We start from the raw sequence: 14,832 nt of genomic DNA on the forward strand, positions 1-14,832 counted from the left end.
CTAACTGTCCATCTTCCTTCCCACCTATCAGCTCCATTCTCCTCTCCGATCTATCACCTTCACCCCCTACCTCCATCTACCGATCGCATTCCCAGGTATCTTCCCCTCAGCCCCACCCTCATTCCATTTATCTCTCAGCCCTTTGGGCCATCCCCTCAATCCTGATGAAAGGCCTTCACTTGAAACATCGACTGTCCTGTTTCTTGGATGCTGCCTGACTGGCTGTGCTTTTCCAGCACCAGTGATTGTCATCCCAATTTATTCAGCTTCTCATGAAAGAACTTGGTTAAAGACAAAAAACTGAAGATTTTGGAATCCAAAGTAGACAGGCAGGAGGCTAGAAGAACACAGCAAGCCAGGCAGCATCAGGAGATGGCGAAGTCGGCGTTTTGGGTGCAACCCGTTTCTACTCTTCGACAGCTACACAGATATATCAATCAATGATCTGGTCACGAATCATTTAGGGCTGTACTTGCAATTCAATTACGGGGTGGATGGGCTGCAGTCAGTCCTGGGAGTCCGTTCCCTGGAAAGCAAATGGAAGGAAAGTTGGGGAAATCAATTCGCAGCTGATGGTGGCTGGCATCAAACACCTTGGTACTCAGTTGGGCTATAATAACAACATTACTGGCTTACATCATGGAAGGTCCTGGTAGTAACGATTACTTCTGATGCTAGTGACTCTATAATAGCATGAGTGCACCCCACAGACATGTGCTGCATGCATAATGAAGTGAGCAATATATAATTGTGAGACCTATTGAGGGAGAGCTCATAAGGAAGAATCCTGCATGAAATACCCCAAAATTAACATAGCCAAGTTTTGGTAAAATTTAGTCCCAAGGTTTTTTTGAAGAGACAGGCATTTAAGTTTGCTGTTGATACAAAGCCACTTGGGAACAGAATGACAACAACAAAAAGAGAAATCAAAGATATATAGGCAAATTAAATTAAGGGAAAACAAGGTGGCAGGTGGGATATAATATGGGGCAAATTGTGGTCAATCATGGTTTGTCATAACAGCCAAAGGCAGAACATGTTTTAAGTGTGAAACCAGTATGTGGTAATATTTGGAAGGCCTTGGGTGCACAGGAACAAGAAAAATAGAATGTTAACATGCAAGCATATTGAGCAACACGCAAGGAGGAAAGGACATGTAAAGTTATCTTTTATCACAAGGTGATTAGAGTGCTACAATAATTCTATTTTGCTACACTTGTACAGGGCTTTGATGATACTGTACCTGGGATAGTTTTAATAGTACGCAGTTTTAATCAAAAATTTACAGCAAGATAAACCTGCTCCATGGTGTTACAGAAAAGGTTCTCTAGATTAGACCCTGGCATAAGGAGGCTGCCCTTTCATGAGAAGTAGACAAGGAGGAGGCAGGAAGAACACAGCAGGCTGGGCAGCATCAGGAAGTGGAGAAGTCAACATTTCGGGTGTAACTCTTCTTTAAGACCTGAAACGTCGACTTCTCCATCTCCTGTTGCTGCCTGGTTTTCTGCGTTCTTCCAGCCTCCTGCCTGTCTACTTTGGATTCCAGCATCTGCAGTTTCTTTTGTCTCTAACCAAGTCCGTTCATGAGATGCTGAGTAAATTGGGACGACATTCACTGGACTTTAGAAGAATGAGAGAACTTACCAATGAAACATGCAAGATTCCAGTGGGGCTTGACAGGGCAGGCACTGAGGTTGTCAAATCGAGAACGTGGGAACACAGTGCCAGGCCAAGCGGCTGCTGATTTAGTTTGAGATGAAGACAAGATTCTTCACTCAAAGGATTACAAACCTTCAGAATAGTTGTGGAAGCTCCATCACTGAATATACTTAAAGCTGAGATAGACAGATTTTTGATCTCTCAGGGAATCAAAGGAAATGAGGACCTGTTGGGGAGTCGAGTTGAAACCATAGATCAGCTGTGATCATACTGAATAGCAAAGTGAGTCCCTGGGGCCATGTGATTTACCTTGTCACTATGTTTCATGCTCTTATGTTCTCAACTTCACAGAATTTTGTTTTTCTTTTCATGATAATTAGTGAAAATAGTAGGTGGTTTTGACATCTGCTTATTTCTTCGTCCTATGATCTAACATTTACCACTAGCTAGTTAACAAGACCTAATGGGCACCCACATTTGATTGTCACTGTTAACCTCCTTTTAGTCAATCCTCTGGCCATAATGTTCAGCAGTTCTAGCTGAAAATTTCATGTCACAGTTGTTGTCAAGTTAAAAAGTCCAAGAAGTAGGTGTCAGCTCTATCTGATTTTGGATCACCTTAGCAATTGTTTCAGTGATGTGGGAACACAGGAAACCAGAATACATGTTCAGAAATCTTCATCCTTGAGTCAACAGGTCACCAAAATTTTAGCAGCTTAATTCAGATACAGAGACACGTTTTGATATAAATGATAGATCACATTTACAAAACGTTATAGATTCCCCTCCCGGAAAGAAAGATTAAAAGCCAATAAATATTCATGCGGGCTGAAAGTGCTTTGTTCAATAACAGCAAGTCATTAACCAGTAATGCTACATCTAATACAATTATCATCAGAGCACATTTCGAAAATAAATTGACCAAAGCACCAACAGTAGCACTAGGAGTGACAGCAATGATTAACTAAGCCAAGTTGCCATTTTCTATAAACATTAGCTATGTGTTCTGTAAAGCAAAATTGAACTATGGTTCAATATACCTAAATAATTAAATTAACTAGTCATAAATCTTCCACTTAAGAGTTACTAAAAATAAATTTGTTTTGCTGTAAACAATTGCCAGGAAATGTGAACATTAAATGCATTACTATTTTTGAGGGATCTTATTGGTATAAATTAAGTATAATTGATCACCTGTTCAATGCTATCTAAACTAAAAGTAGCACCACAAATAAAATAATAGGAATTTGAAAATCTGAATTAAGGTTTTCAGATTTACCTCATGATTCTATTAAATTTTGTTCCTACAATTGTCCAGTTCTGCTCAGGGGACAAGAACATAAACAGGTTCCACCCAATGGAGGCCAAAATAAAATTCTATGGATACTGCAAGCTGAACTAAAAATGCAGAATGCTAGAAATACTCAGCAGATTAGGTAGCATCTGTCAAGAAAGAGCATAGTAACGTACAAGGCTACTGACCAATTTTGACCATTTTTAACTCTCCCACTTTTGGGGAGAGTTAGAAATGCCACAAATCTTGCAGGAGTGAAAAGGGAGGTTGCAATATAAATAAAAGTGAAGGCTTGTGAGAAGGTGGAGGACAGGAAACAGATAAAGAGTTATTTGAAAAAGCCAAAGGGTATGGTTATGGAACTAGTTAAGAAACAAAAGACTGTTCCAGGAACCAAGGCCGCATGCATAACTTTGGAAAAGATTGCTAGATTTTAGGGGGTTTGTTCTTCATAGTTTTCTCGGCATCAGTATTTAAGATCAAATCCATGGCTGATGCCTTGATCTCCTTTGTTTAAAGGCCAGGAACTGAAGAGGAAATGATAACTTTTTCACTAAGTTGTTATATCACAAGTTCTCACGTGATCCTTGAATTCAAAAGATAGGAAAATATACATTTGCTTGGAGTATGTTAGGTTATAACGACTGAAAATATTTAGTAAATAGTAAGTATACGCGTGAACAGTAGCAAAGACACATTTGATTTTGTAGTTCTTGTCACCTTATCTCTCTAATTGAATATGAAAAAGGGTCACAATTGTGGCAACACAAGAAATTGCATTTTCCACAATACCTTATCTTAATATAGAAAAACTAAATTGCTTAAAATGTAATTTAACTATTAAAATTGCTTTCCTGGCTCTCCGTCATTGTGGGGTGGCACAGAGGCTCAATGGTTAGCACTGCTGCCTCACAGCACCAGGGATCTGGGTCCAATTCCAGCCTCAGGCAACTGGCCTTGTGGAGTTTGCACATTTCCCCGTGTCTGTGTAGGTTTCCTCCCACAATCCAAAGACGTGCAGGTTAGGTGAATTGGCTGTGCTAAATTGCCAATAGTGTTCAGGGGTGTGGAGGTTAGGTGTGTTAGTAAGGGGTAAATGTAGAGTAATAGGGTAAGGGAATGGATCTGGGAGAGTGACTCTTCAGAGGGTCAGTGTGGACTTGTTGGGCCAAATGGCCTGTTTCCACACTATAGGGATTCTATGATTCAATATCATCAAAAACACCTCCCGCCCTGGTAAGGCTCGATTCCAATCTCTTCTGGCAGGCAGAAGACACAGAGGCTTGAATACATGCACCAACAGGTTCAAGACCAGCATCTTTCATGCTGTTATTAGACTGCAGAATGGATTCTCTAATTTCAAATTATGTTACTCTTGCTTTGCACATCTCCTGTGCAGCTGTAACCTTGTATGCCTCACTCTGTCTAAGCACCCTATGATCTGTATATTCTTGTTTGCTCTGATCTGCTGCACTGCTCACAAAACAAAGCTTTTCACTGTACTTAGGTACATTTGACCATGATAAATCATATCAAACAGTGTTTTTCTGTGCTACACATAGCAATCTAACATTTTCAGACAAACTGTTTCATGTTGCCAGTTGTGATGAACTTCATCCTCAGGTCTTAAAAGAGGTGCTTAATGAGGCAGGAGATGCATTAATTTAATTTTTGATAATTTGTTGGATTCAAGTAAGGTTTGATCAGACTTGAAAGGAGCAAATGTAACTCGTCCACTCAAGAAATCAGGGAGGCTGTGAAAACAGAAAACTACAGATGAGCTAGTTTAATATCTGTTATGGGAGAGATGTTAGAATCTTTCATTAAGGAGGTTATAACTGGCAAATTAGAAATACTCAAGGTAATCAGGAAGAGTCAGTATGGTTTTCAGTGAAAAAGAAAATCATGTTCAATCAATTAATTGGAACTTTTAGAAGAAATAACGTGCTGGGAATGAAGAGGGTGCTTTAGACGTACTGGGTGGCACGGTGGCACAGTGGTTAGCACTGCTGCCTCACAGCGCCAGAGACCCGGGTTCAATTCCCGCCTCAGGCGACTGACTGTGTGGAGTTTGCACATTCTCCCCGTGTCTGCGTGGGTTTCCTCCGGGTGCTCAGGTTTCCTCCCACAGTCCAAAAATGTGCAGGTGAGGTGAATTGGCCATCCTAAATTGTCCGTAGTGTAGGTAAGGGGTAGACGTAGGGGTATGGGTGGGTTGCGCTTCGGCGGGGCGGTGTGGACTTGTTGGGCCGAAGGGCCTGTTTCCACACTGTAAGTAATCTAATCAAAGACTGAACTTGGATTTCCAGAAGGCATTTAATAATGTTCTGCATATGATTATTGTCCAAAATAGGAACTTAGTATAGAGTGTAACACATCAGCATATATAGTAGCAAAAATAGTGCATACAGTGGGTTGGCTGGCTGGAAGAAAAGAGATTATGTTTGACTGGGTCTTTTTCTGATTGCCAGGGTATGATCAGTAGAGTCCCTTAGTGGTCCATGCTGCGACCTGAACAATAACTTAATAGAGTTCTTCGAGAGAGTGACCAAGTTGATGGATAAAGGAAGGGCTGTTGATATCATATACATGGACTTCAGTAAGGCGTTTGATAAGGTTCCCCATGGTAGACTAATGGAGAAAGTGAAGACATATTGTGTGCAGGGTGTTCTAGCTAGGTGGATAAAGAACTGGTTGAGCAACAGGAGAGTTGTAGTTGAAGGGAGTTTCTCGAAGTGGAGAAAGGTGACCAGTGGTGTTCCACAGGGGTCAGTGTTGGGGCCACTGTTGTTTGTGATATACATAAATGATCTGGAAGAGGGCACTGTTGGTATGATCAGCAAGTTTGCAGATGACACAAAGATTGGTGGAGTAGCAGAAAGCATAAGGGCACTGCCAGAGAATACAGGAGGATATAGACAGACTGGAGAGTTGGGTGGAAAAGTGGCAGGTGGATTTCAATCCAGACAAATGTGAGATGATGCATTTAGGCAAGACTAATTCTATAGTGAATTATACAATGAACAGAAGAGCCTTGGGAAAAGTTGATGGGCAGAGAGATCTGGGAGTGCAGGTCCATTGTACCCTGAAGGTTGCTGCACAGGAAGGTAGAATGGTAAGAAGGCATATGGTATGCTTCCCTTCATTTGACGGGATATTGAGTATAAGAGCTGGCAAGTCATGTTAACATTGTACAAGACATTAGTTCAGCCGCATTTAGAATACTGTGTACAGTTTGGTCGCCAAATTATCAAAAGGATGTGGATGCTTTGGAGAGGGTGCAGAGAAGGTTTACGAGGATGTTGCCTGGTATGGAGGGTGTTAGCTATGAAGAAAGGTTGAGTAGGTTAGGTTTATTTTCATTAGAAAAAAGGAGATTGAGGGTGGACCTGATTGAGATTTACAAAATCATGAAGGGTACAGACAGGTGGAAAGAGACAAGCTTTTTCCCAGGGTGAAGGAGAGGTCACGCTTTCAGGTGAGAGATGGAAAGTTTAAGGGGGATACACATGACAAGTACTTCACACAGAGGGTGGTGGGCGTTTGGAACACGTTGCCAACAGAGGTGGTAGAGGCAGGCACGGTAGATTCATTTAAGATGCGTCTGGATAAATGCTTAAGTAGGTGGGGAGCAGAGGGATACAGATGCTTAGGAATTGACCGACAGGTTTAGACAGTACATTTGGATCGCCTCAGGCTTGGAGGTCCGAAGGGCCTGTTCCTGGCTGTAAACGTCCTTTGTTTTTTGTTCTATTTTACGCTTTGTCTTGATAACTCAGATGAGGGAAGTGGAGACATTGCAATTTGCAGATGACACAAAAATAGGTAAGAAGATATGTTATGAAGATGACCTAATGAGGTTGTGGATAGATATAGATAGGTTGGGTGAGGGGTTAAAAATATGGCATATGGTATATAATGTGGGAAAATCGGTAGTTGTCTGCTCCAGTAGAGCATTACTCAAAAGAAGAATGACTATAAAATTCTGAAATATCTAGCTGTTCAGTTCATGAATCAAAACATGCTGGTACACAGGTGCATTAAATAATTGAGATAATAGATGGAATGCCCTCTTACTATGAGTGGAATTGAATATAAAAGTAATGATAGCTATTTGGTAGTACATGATTATTGCTGAAAAAATACTTTTTGTTGAGAGGTTCTGTTTTACACTCATCAGGGCATTTCACAAGAAAATGAATTCAAGGGGAAGACCAAGCTTGATAGGGTGTTACAGAAATACTACAGTGGTTTTATCACGAAATTCCTAAAAGTATTTTTTTTTAAAGTTTCTTACAGAGACAAAACAACTGAAAGTGTAAATTCAGGATCTAGCTGGTAAATATTTTGAGTTGAACCAATAGGATGTCACATCTAAAGTTGCCAAAATAATGTTAAACAGATTGTACCATGATCTCTTGTGAGTAAAAAGATAATGAGGGGTTGGCAAACTCCTACTGAACAGCAAACCACTCCCTGTGGACTATGTCCCAAACTGCAGACATATGATTCATTTTTCCTATTGAAGAATAAACAAGGACAGGGTTAAGCCAGTTTCAAGTCTATTGGATTATGCTAGTGGGACTTTTGGATCAAATTTTGATTGACATGGGGGCCATTGAATATTTTTAAGATGAAGAGAAATGTTAGGTTAGGGAATGTAAATGTGAGAATGGAATGAGAAACACAACACATCAGTCATGATTTTATTGAATGGTGGAGCAGGCTCACAGAGCTGAAAGCCATATTTATCTTCTTAATTCATGCTTTTGCATGTTACAAAACAGGATAAGAATTTTTTTAAGTGACTCAGGACAATTGAATTTATAAATATACCTGTTTAACTTGATAATTTCATCAATCAAACATGTATTCAGTCAAAATCCTCAAGATATTTTGAATTGAACAACTCCGTCCCTGCTCTTAGATTCCTGACTCTGAGAATGATTTCCAGTCATGTATCAAAGCAGCTTGGACGATATTCTGTGACGAGAAGGTTTTCTTTCACACATGTATTCTGTAATGGAAAGGAAAGAATCAATATATCAAATTAAAAATGCACCAATAAACCCTTCAAAATGTCCAAGAAAACAAAATATTTACATTTTATAAAGTGTCTGTCAGCAACATCTCCTTTAATAAATTATAACAGTATAACACGATCGCACATCACAGTCATGGAAATTTTTGTTCTGCTGTGAAAACTATTTCTGATATTTCTGTTGACAGAGTACAGAAGGAGCAGGTGGACAATGTTGGCTAATATGCCACAACTAAATCTGTTCATCCATAAATTTTATCATTTTGATCTTGATCCACAAATTGCATGAGAAGTAAACCGCATGTTCATAAATTGAAGTTTCCAGTGTAGTCCTAGATAAAATGCATTCATTGTGAAGCTATTATTGTTTTGTTTTATTCACTCAATTTGTACTGACAGGATGTCAAAAAAGAACTGAAGAACAATTGACTACCTATCTGTAAATCTAGTCTATCATGGCTTAGTTGGCAATTGGCGAGATTGGGCCATGACCTTTGCTCCCAGGTGTACTGAGTTGGGAGACTTCATGCCTAGAAAGCAGAGTAGATGACCTCTGAAGAATTGAAGAGTTTGTTGGTGCAAAGGTGAGTTGGAGAAAAGCTTGCCTCAAGGTACAGTTTCCAAAGTTTAAAAATAAATAATCAGGTATGAAACATCCCCTATTCATCACTTCCATTCATAGCCCCACATGTTCCCAATGCATCATCCATCTACACCCATGACAGCTCACATCGTCTACAAACCTTCATGGTCCAACAGATCCTCCATCCCAAGCTATGTCTAAAATCCCTCATATCATCATAACAAAAGTATAACCTTTCACTCACCTCTAAATGAGCCCTTACACCTTCCATGCCAGACTAAGCTCCTCCACCCACACCCATTTCCCCTCATCATCTTGATACCAACCAATGCCCTACTGCCACTCCCCATAGTTGCTCACATTCTCAGGCAACCGAGGACCTTATTGTTAATGAGAAATCAGCCCTCAAATTTCTACAAACAAAGTAAAGTAGCAAGAAATTAGATTCTTTAAAATTCTAAACTTTTACTTTCAAAAGATTTAAAAGACAACTTGACAGCTTCTTTTGACAGATGCATATGACAGTTTTGACATTTGACCTTAAAATGTTTGTAGGCAGTTAAAATGAGCTTGATGACAATGAGCTGATGCACTTTTTATGGCTAATTTTAATAATTCCAAAAGACACCTTATCTCTAGCAAAAAGCACTTAACCTCCCACACAGGTGTCCAAACACCAAACCCAAAGGGGTAACTCAGCTCTCTAAAGTGCTCCCTGGTATTCCATGTCAATCAACAAAGTACAAACCTGCTCTTATCACACCTAATTTTCACAAATCTAACTCTAGTGCATATCTAACCACTCGGTTAGTCGTTATGTCGCAGATATATGTTGTACTGCATTCTGTGAATAAGCCTGTCACATGACACACTGGTTCAGTGGTTAGCACTGCTGCCTCGCAGTGCCAGAAACCTGGGTTCAATTCTAGCGTCAGGGAACTGTCTGTGTGAGGCTTGTACATTCTCCCCGTGTTCGCGTGTGTTTCCTTTGAGTGTTCTGGTTTCCTCTCACAGTCCAAAGATGTGCAGGTTAGGAGAACTGGCCATTCAAAATTACCCATATTTTTCAGGGATGTGTAGGTTAGGTGCATTAGTCAGGGGAAATATAGAGTAAAAGGGTAGGAGATGTGGTCTGGGTGGGTTACTCTTCAGAGGGTAGATGTGGACTTGTTGGACCAAATGGCCTGTTTCCACACTGTAGGGATTTTGTGAAAAAAAATCTGTTTATCAAGAGAAAATCTTGTTTTCCATCTCACCACCTAGTCTGGATTCATTTCAACTTCTGGTATGGAACCCAATGATGATTCTATTCATCCATTGTGTGTTTTGTTACAAGCATCCACTGCGTCCACTGGTTGGCTGCGAGCTCTTTTCAGCTCATGCTTTGCCAATGGAGATGTCAATTGTGACAGAAGGCATGAAGGTAGCCCCTTAAAGGTCTAAAAGGCCATTAATTCTAATAGAGCTTCTCCACAGAAATGATGGAGTTCCCCGCTGATTCTCTGACCAATTCGTCAGACCTCATAACCACCTCTCCTGACTCCTCATCTCTTTCATATCAGTCTGGTATGATGTTTTCAGAGATCTGTACTGGGGTCTTAGGTTTTCATCAGATTTTGTCCTAACATGAATGATGGAGAAGTACTTCTATTTTTGCAGATGACATCAAGCTCGACACTCGAGTAAATTGTATAGATGGAAATGGGAAGTCAGAAAGGGACACAAAGACAGTGACTGACTAACCTGTACCCAATAGAGATCAACATAAAAATGTCATCCAAAGGACCAAGAATAACAAAACATAGTTTTTTTTTTACCAATAACGAAGGATAAAAAATAAACCGACAAAAACCAGAAATTGGTGGAAAAGCTCAGCAGGCCTGGCAGCAACTGTGGAGAGAAATCAGAGTTACTGATCATTAAATAGAATCCCTACAGTGTGGAAACAGGCCATGTGGCCAACCAGTCCACACCAACCCTCCGAAGAGTAACCCACCCAGACCCATTCTCCTATTATACAAGATTTACCCCTGACTAATGCGCCTAACCTACATATTCCTGAATATTATCGGCAATCTAGAATGGCCAATTCACCTAACCTGCACATCTTTGGATTATGGGAGGAAACCGGAGCACCTGGAGGAAACACACGCAGACACAGGGACAATGTGCCAACCTCACACAGACAGCCATCCAAGCCTGGACTTGAAGCCTGCTTCAGGTCAAGTGACCCTTCCTCAGAACACAATCAGTTCTGACAAAGGGTCACTTGACCTGAAATGTTAACTCTGAGTTCTGCACAGAAGCTACCAGACCTGCTGAGATTTTCCAGCAATTTCTGTTTTTTGTTTCTGATTTACAGCATCTGCAGTTCTTTCTTTTTTTATTGAGAAATGAAGAGATCCAGTTCCAGGTTTCTCATATAATCAAACATTGGTGTTTATGTACAATTATTAATCAATGTGATGGTCAATGGACAAACAACAGATGATGTGATGTCCTTGGGCAGGACAAACAAGGCAAGGGAATACATTCTGAACAGTAGGATCCTGAAAAGTAATGAGGACCTGAGGGACCTTGGTGTACATCCACATCAGCACCTTCAGGTTTCAGGACAGAGAGATAAATTGGTTAAGAAGGCATAATGGGATATAGCAAGGTTTAAGAGCAGGGAGTCTATGCTGGAACTGTATAAAATATTGGTTCGGCCACAGCTGGATTATGTGCAGTACTGAAATCCGCATTATAGGAGGGATATGAGGGTGCAGAGGAGATTTACCTCGGAATGTTGCTGGAAAGTTTTAGTTATAAAGTGTGATTGGAGAAACTGAGGTTGTTTTCCTCAGAGTGGAGGAGATTGAGAGGGCATGTGATTGAGATGTATAAAATTATCGCGGGGATCGTTCAGCCAGACAGAAAAAAACCAACTCCTTTTGATGTCAGAAACAATGACCTGGGGGTAAAGATTTAAGATAACGGGCTAGAGGCTAGAGGGGATGTGAGGAAATGTTTTTCACTCAGAAGGTGGTGGGAATCTGGAATTTATTGCCTATAAGGATACTGGAATCAGAAACCCTCATAACATATAAGAAATATTTAGATGTGCATTGCAACACCAAGTCATACAAGGCAATCAGCCAAGTGCTGGAGAAGGGGATTAGAACATGCAGGTGGTTATTCTTGATGAGTGCGTCAACGATGGGCTGAAGGACATCTTTCTGTGCTGTAGATCTCTATGAGTCTATAAAACTTATCTCAGGAAATGGTATTTAAATAGGAAAAATATCATGCAGCAATTGTACAGTGGTCTAATAGCGACATATGTAAGGTAACTAGCTAAAATCTTTACCCCCGAGCAAGTGTGTACAAAGTTAGGGGGCATATATTTCAGGTGAGAGGGGAAAGATTTCAAAGAAATCTGAGGGACAACTTTTTCACACAGAGGGCAGTGTGTGTATGGAATGAGCTACCACAGGAAGTGGTAGAGGTGGGTATAATTACAATATTTAAAAGACATTTGGACAGGGACATGAATCGGAAAGGTTTTGAGGGATATAGATCAAACACAGGCAAATAGGATGAGTTAAGTTTGGGATACCTGGTCAGCATGCATGAGCTGGACTGAAGGGTATGTTTCCATGCTTTATGACTCTGTGCACTTCTACATACATGGTGTAGCTGGAAGAATGGGTTGTGATTGTAGAGGTTACAATTTCTTTTCATTACAGGACTGAGCAGTAATCTCCCCGACCTGTACAGTCTGCTACTGGTGTGTAGTAGAAGAGTTTAGAGTTGATACTCAGCCAGTTGGCTATGTTATGAACACATCTTCCGTGGCTATCAAGAGTCAAGAAACTGGAGTCAAATCCGAAGCTTCTGCCTCAGAAGAAAGGACGTTACCCAGCACTCACCTTCCCTTTTATATTAGGAGTTGTGGTCAAATCAGTTTTGGTGCAGTTTTTCACAAATATTAGCCTCAGCAGGGTGGATTTTGGACAGCAGAGGTTGGCAAAACAGATTCGCCAGCATGATACCAGGTCTTAAAATTATATGGACTGACTTGCACTCCTTTGGATTTAGAAGTTTGAGAGGGAATTGAAATATTTAAGATGATAATAAAATTTGATAAGACAATAACAGAGAAAGTGTATTGTCTGCTGCAGAAATATAGAATTAGGGAACAACATTTAAAATTAAAATTAGGTCATTCAAGTGAAATCAAAAAAGCACTGGCTTTAAATAGAGGGGAGTGGGGATATGGAACTTTCACCCCCGAGAGACTGTGAACAAGTGATTTATATGTTAATTCAACCTGAAAAACCTATTAAAGAGCAAAATCTTTATAACAGCAATTTTTGACTTTCTGCATTTAATAAGCACACCTAGCCTCAATAAAGTTAATACAGCAAATTCCAGGCCAAAATCATTTAGCAGTTGGGAAACTCTTTAAACCACATATTATTTATTCCTGAAAAACTATTAAAACAGCTGGAAAATAATTTGTAGATACGTTTCTAATTCCTGATGTTTTTCTTAAGTTTATCTTATCATCATGTCACCTTGAGCAACTTTCCTTGTAAGTCCTACAAGATTCTAATCGTGTTGAGCATATATCACTGAGCTTTCCTGTCACTCCTTCTTGTGCTGAGAATGCTCTTTTTCACCATGCAGCCTGTGACAATTATGCTTGGAAAATTCCTCGAGACAAATGTTATTTTCCAGTGCAATTATAAATAACTGTTGTCAGAAACTTGTGCAATTCTAAAATCTTTCGGCTGCCTTCTTGTAAAGTGATCCAAACAGGTTGTGTTCCACCAACCAACCACCACAGTTCAGTGTATTAAGCTGTGCCATGCCTAAAGTCTATTTTCAAACATTCTATGGAGTAATTTTAATAGCAATACATTGAGTCAATGACTGCATTTAAGAAATCAAATGTCTTAATGTGCTGGTCGGTTACTTGATTGTGTTTTAAAATTAATGGCTGCGAAAAGAAAACTGCGACATGTACAGATACTGACTTCATTTCACAAAGATCTTGCTGCTGATTGGAAACATTTTGAACTTATAACCTTCTGGCTTCTAGCTTCATCATTCAGTTTCTCAACTACATCCACTTTGTGACCTAACATGTCAAATGTGAGATTTCTTTCTGGTCACCTGGTAAACTGCCACACATAAATGCCTCATACTGCTGTAATTATAATGAAGAAAACACAGTGGAGAATCTGAACTTGAAACCCCTTTTCATTAATTCATCTTCCAGCCACTCAAGACATTTTCTGCCAGTAGTATTTGATACTCTGTATGAGTATTCAAGTAATTACCTGGGAATTTTCACAACAAAAAAACAGTTAACACAAAAGGTCGGAGTGAACAATCCATTCATGTACGAGTTGAAAGAAACCAATTTTTACATTTTTACAATTTCAGATTTGCCAGTCTCTATAAGCTGATCTCAAGTCCTCTATGATTTAGAGTATTTACATTTTGCTGTATCTTACACAGTCAAATAATTGTAGGTCCTATAAGTAACAATAGAGAATCTTTATTCTGTACATTTGCTCCTGTTATGTATTACATACCAACATATGAATTGTCTGTATTTATAGACAAAGAGCAGATTGGATTAACAGTCTTGGTTACTTAGTACAGAGGCTTCAAAGCAATTTAGCATATTATTTACATGCAAAAGATTTTTGTGCTATGAAATATTTTCCTCACCACACGTTTACTAGCAATAACCTCTGCCTACAGCAAATTTTATTGAGTTATCTGGAATATAATCTTAAAAGCACTTGCCTTTACAGCAGGTGATTGCATTATAAAGATGCTGATTCTTCCTTGCATTTCTGTGAGAGGAACCATCTTAAATGTATGAAGTGGTGTTTCTACTCATTGATCAGTTACTCAGATAGGGTTCAAGAGTGTTCCCATTTCAAAGAAATAGATTCAATCAAGGCCACAGTCTATGTGTTGAAGGTATGCCTTTGATGTGTGAATGGGGCCCGAGGACAACAAACCAGCTGTTGCCTGCACTTAATAAGATGTCATGTGATAAATTGTGAATGGAGATTAACACACTACAATCACTAGTAAAGTGCCCATGTTCTGATGTGGTGCAGTGAGAAGTTCATTGAGAAATCAGCAAAACATTATTGAGCCTAGGCCAAAAGTGTGAAAGAAACTCAACATTTCTGGCAGCACCTGTGAAGAGAGAAGCAGTTAACTTCAAAGAAGAGTCATCTTGAACCC

The 14,832-nt window shown here is 39.8% G+C and overlaps 1 long non-coding RNA gene across 1 annotated transcript; it reads right to left on the reverse strand.

Annotated features, from left to right (window-relative positions):
• Positions 1–7,645: 7,645 nt before the first annotated feature.
• LOC140495639 (uncharacterized) lies at positions 7,646–14,513 on the reverse strand. Its single transcript, XR_011964062.1, has 2 exons — positions 14,380–14,513; positions 7,646–7,970 (listed from the first exon to the last, which is right to left on the reverse strand). It is a non-coding gene; the product is annotated as an uncharacterized lncRNA (long non-coding RNA).
• Between the last annotated feature and the right edge of the window lie 319 nt (positions 14,514–14,832).

Source organism: Chiloscyllium punctatum, chromosome 25 (assembly GCF_047496795.1).
Source record: "Chiloscyllium punctatum isolate Juve2018m chromosome 25, sChiPun1.3, whole genome shotgun sequence".
Taxonomy (NCBI): Eukaryota; Metazoa; Chordata; class Chondrichthyes; order Orectolobiformes; family Hemiscylliidae; genus Chiloscyllium; species Chiloscyllium punctatum.